This window comes from Corvus kubaryi, unplaced genomic scaffold, assembly GCF_017639235.1.
Source record: "Corvus kubaryi isolate FWS band 111438036 unplaced genomic scaffold, C.kubaryi_AGA036_p1.0 72, whole genome shotgun sequence".
Taxonomy (NCBI): Eukaryota; Metazoa; Chordata; class Aves; order Passeriformes; family Corvidae; genus Corvus; species Corvus kubaryi.
In genome coordinates, this window is record NW_024582060.1 from 4,993,956 (window position 1) to 4,998,527 (window position 4,572).

Sequence of the window (4,572 nt, forward strand, 5' to 3'; positions counted from 1 at the left end):
GTACATGGGCCTCCGATGTGACTGTAGTTTCTAGGTCTTCACAAATTGTGGAATTAGCTGCAGTTGTTCGTACTTTTCAAAAATGGCCCGCGCCTTTAAATTTGAAAACAGATTCTGCTTATGTTGCAGGTATTGTTGAAAGACCTGAAGCTGCTGTTTTGAGAAAAGTTTCTAATGTTGATCTTTTTCAGTGGTTGCAACAATAATTTCCTTTTTAGACACCAGAAAACATCCTCATTTTGTTATGCATGTTCACTCTCACACAACATTACCTGGTTTTATAGCAGAAGGAAACCAACAAGCTGATTTGCTTACCTTTCCTGTTCAGATACTTCCCGATCATTTTGCCCAAGCCAAACTTAGCCATTCCTTTTTCACCAGAATGCTTCAGCCCTCTGTCGCACATTTGCTTTAAAGCGCCAACAAGCAAAAGACATCATTGCTGCTTACCCTGATTGTCAGCATCATAATTTTGTTACAGGCTCACCGGGAATTAACCCACGTGGCCTACAAAGCCTACAGGTATGGCAAACGGATGTCACTCACTATCCTGAATTTGTCCGCCTCAAACATATTCACTCATCTATTGACACCTTTTCAGGTGCATTGTTTGCATCATGTCATACAAGAGAAACTGACAAAGATGTTTGTCGCCATTTTTGGCAGCTTTTGCAGCTTTGAGGATTCTCCAGCAGATTAAAACTGATAATGGTTCTGCTTACACTTCTCAACGACTTTCCTCCTTTTTCACCTTATGGGGAAAATCTCGTATTACGGGCATCCCTCACTCTCCCACAGGACAAGCAATTATTGAATGTGCTCATTCAACACTTACGCATCTTTTAGCACAACAGAAGGGGGGAATGCAGGGATATATACCAATGGAAAGGCTACACAAGGCATTGTATGTTTTTAATTTTTTTAATCGCTATGATACCAAGGTTCCCCCTATAATAAACACTTTTCTATTTCTAAGGAAACTTTATTAAACACAGGGCAGAAAGCTCGAGTCCTTGTAAAAGACCCAGAAAGAGAGCAAATCATAGGTCCACTTCCCCTCATTACATGAGGAATGGGTTATGCTTGTATTTCCACAGACACCGGTCCTCACTGGGTTCCAGCCAAGAACATCAGACCCTTCATCAAACAACCAGCTGATCAGAATACACAAAAGGATTAATATCCTTGAATCGTGCTATACAGATAAAGATTCTAGTGTGCCGGCACAGCTATTGCTTGCCTGAACACTTGGAAGTCTTCACTGAAAAATGGCCCACTACAGTGGCCAAATATTCTAGTAGTACTCTTGTTAAAAAGTAAAGCTTGCTTTATGCTTTTTGCTTTATGCTAGCAAAAGCTTTTTTAGTACTAATACTTCTTTCTGTTACTTTTGCTTGGCCTGTTAATCAGCCAAAACCAAATGTATGGATAACTTTAGCCAATCTAACAGGGCAGGATACTTTATGCTTGGCCACGGTCTCTCCTGAAAATCCATTTTCTACTTGCCTTGTTGGTTTACCTTTAGATGAGTGGCCACATCCCTCTCAAGCTCACATTCTTGATTCAGAGAATCATGCTTGGGACAAATGGGTCCCATATCTCCCTCATGCAACTCTTGAGCCCCAAGAAATAGAGCCTTTGGGGTCCACAAAAATGGACCTCTGTGTTAATTATTCCAGGAGCAACCAATCTAAAGCATGGGATGTTTCTCCGATCCAGCCTGTATTTAGAAATGCAAGTGCTTGCTGTAATTGCACTACTAATATTATCTCTCGCTCTACTAATGCTCCATTATCACTACCAGCAGGAGTGTTTTTTATTTGTGGAGACAGAGCTTAGGCTGCTATTCCATCTCATATTAAGGGAGGACCCTGTAGTTTGGGGCGATTCTCGCCGTTAACACCTAACACATCCATGATTTTGCAACATAGAAAAGCACAGTACTCATGCATTTGCCCCGATTGTGATTATAATCTCAACTTTTGGTCACTACAAAGACGTTGGGAAGCCTCCTTTTTTGCTCCAGGAATAGCAGCTGGAAATGCACTGGGATTGTTAAACAAGCTAGGCTGCTGACTAACTCGACAAACTAATGCTACTTTGCTTGCTTTAACAGGATTGTTAACCGATGTTGATTCAATTAGGCATACTACATTGCAAAATAGAGCTGATTGATTTCTTGCTTCTAGCGCACAGACATGGATGTTAAGATTTTGATGGAATGTGCTGTATGAACCCTTCTGATCACTCACAATCTATTTGCGCAAGTATTAAAGCTTTACAAGATAGTGTAGCCAAATTAAGAGTAGAAGATAGTGCTGATAAGTTTAATAGCCTTTTTGGAGACTGTGGGGGTCACTGGATGGATCAAAAATTTAGTTAAGATGGGAATGTTTATATTAGGAGTGCTGTTAATCATAGTGATATGCTTGCCTTGCTTGACTGAATGTATTCAGAGATTGATAAATAAATAAAGTAAATAATGACTGTTGAATAGAGAAGGGGAATTGATAGGAGCCAGAGAGCGATGAAAGCTGATAGTTGTGCAGACCTTCTAGCCCTGGTGCCATGAAAGCCATGAGACAGATAAAAACTCAAGGCAAGAAAAAGAAGCAGAGATGAAACAAAACCCAAGGCAAGAACAAGAGGCAAACCCTGGGACAAACAGGACACCATGACCTGAGCCTCTGGTGCAAAAGGATGATTAGCCAGGACACCGCTGTCACAAGAGGGAATCTGCAAGGACTTGATAGTGTTGCTATGGGAATGGGGCAGGGGGGCTTTATTACTGTATCCCGCAGCTGTAGGGAGGAGAGAAGATCCAACAGGCAGGAATTGTGCAGCAAGATCGATCTATTTAATTATTTTACAAACTCTTTTATGGACTTTTTTCCTCATAGTCTAATTGGACAAAGGATCAGCCACCCCCTGGGTGGATTGGTTAGAAATCCTAAACATCCATTGTCAAAATATTTTTCTACTGTACCATAAACATAGTTCTACAAGGTCGCAGGTGTTTATGGTTTACAGAACTTCTGCTAATCTCTTCATGAGAGAGAAAAGTATCCCATGGGCTTAGAAAGAAGCAAGAAAATTCTTGCTAGCAGCAATATTGTATCCAACAGCTTTGTTGTGGTGCAATGTTTTATTGTATTTTTGTATGTTCTTTGTACCCCAATGGTTCATCCCTATCTCCCCCACTTCCACTCCCAGTTGGTTTGCCCCAGATGCAAGCCGCTCCCCCCGGTGTTCCCAATATGGTTATCCCCTCCCTTTGTTCTGGCACCTTCCCTGCCAATCGCCCAAACCCCTCTCAAGAGTTCTGGATTGTTCTGTGCCCGTCACCCAAGCCCTCCTTAATTACCCTTATATGGTTCCCATCAATCCCCCGAGACCCTGTCCTCTCGGATACCTCCCCTCCTCGAAATCCCCTAAACCTTAATGCCCCACTGGGGCATGTGACCCCTCTCCCTCCTCCCACCAAGACCATTGGACCAGGTGTAGGTCCTCCCCTCTGGTGCCCGTCCCTCCTAATCCTCCTATTGGTCCCTAGTCGGGTTACTCCCCCTGTTGAATCCCCCTTTATAAGGCGTGATCACCCTGCAACTGTTGCTTCTTCACCGTGGATCTCTTTCAATAAATGTTGGATTATATCCAGTGGCAAGCCTCCCTGCTGCTTTTTATCTTTCCCTTCCTCGAGGGCTGCTGACTGCTACAGTGCCTGGAGCCTTCACTCCCCAGGGTAGAGCAGAGGCTTCATAGGAGCAGCTTTAAAGCTCTGTGCCTCCAGCTGCTCCCCACTCCAGCCGCACACCGCTGGAGCTAGCCTGGGCTGTGGTCAGTAGCGGTCACTGCGACAGGGCTTGAGCGTATGGATCTACCCAGAAGTAGTAAACTATAAAATGCTGGTAACTTGTACAATAAACTGGCTTTGCTTGCAACACCCAGCAGAGTCTGTGCCTCTTCAGTCTCCGCACTTCCCTAGGAAGCCCAACCTCAGTGGTAACAGTATCTGCAAAGAAAAATGAAGGAGTATGAATTACTGCACTGCAATAGCCTTTAGGTAACTTCTGAGCACTTCAGTTTTATAAGCAGAAACAATCCAGTTAGTTGCAAATGCTTCACCAAGGGAATGACAGTTCTATTTAGCTTTGCAGTGTTTTTTCTTTAAGTCAGTATTTAAAAATAACCAAGTTAAGAGAGTTCCCGTTGTGTACTGCCATAAGATTTCTGCTCCCCGTGCATCTCTTACAGAAGTCTCTTGCTTGGTTTCAACAAGGGCTGTGCTACACCTGCTGATCATGGCTCCACCTGCTGCTACACAGTAGCTGCTGCCTGCCTTATACCCGGCCTGTAATGCTCCATTAATGACTCCAGCAACTTAAACATGGGGAACCTTTTCCTGAGTAGCCTAAATTGTTCAGAAACACAGAGTTACTCACACCTGCTGGAGGCTGAAACTTAGCAGAAATACTAGAACACAGAGAAAGCTGACGGGTGGGTTAAAAAAGCCCTGAGCAGGCAGACAGGAAGACAAGGGTGGGAGGGTTTTTTTCTTTTAAACATAAAACA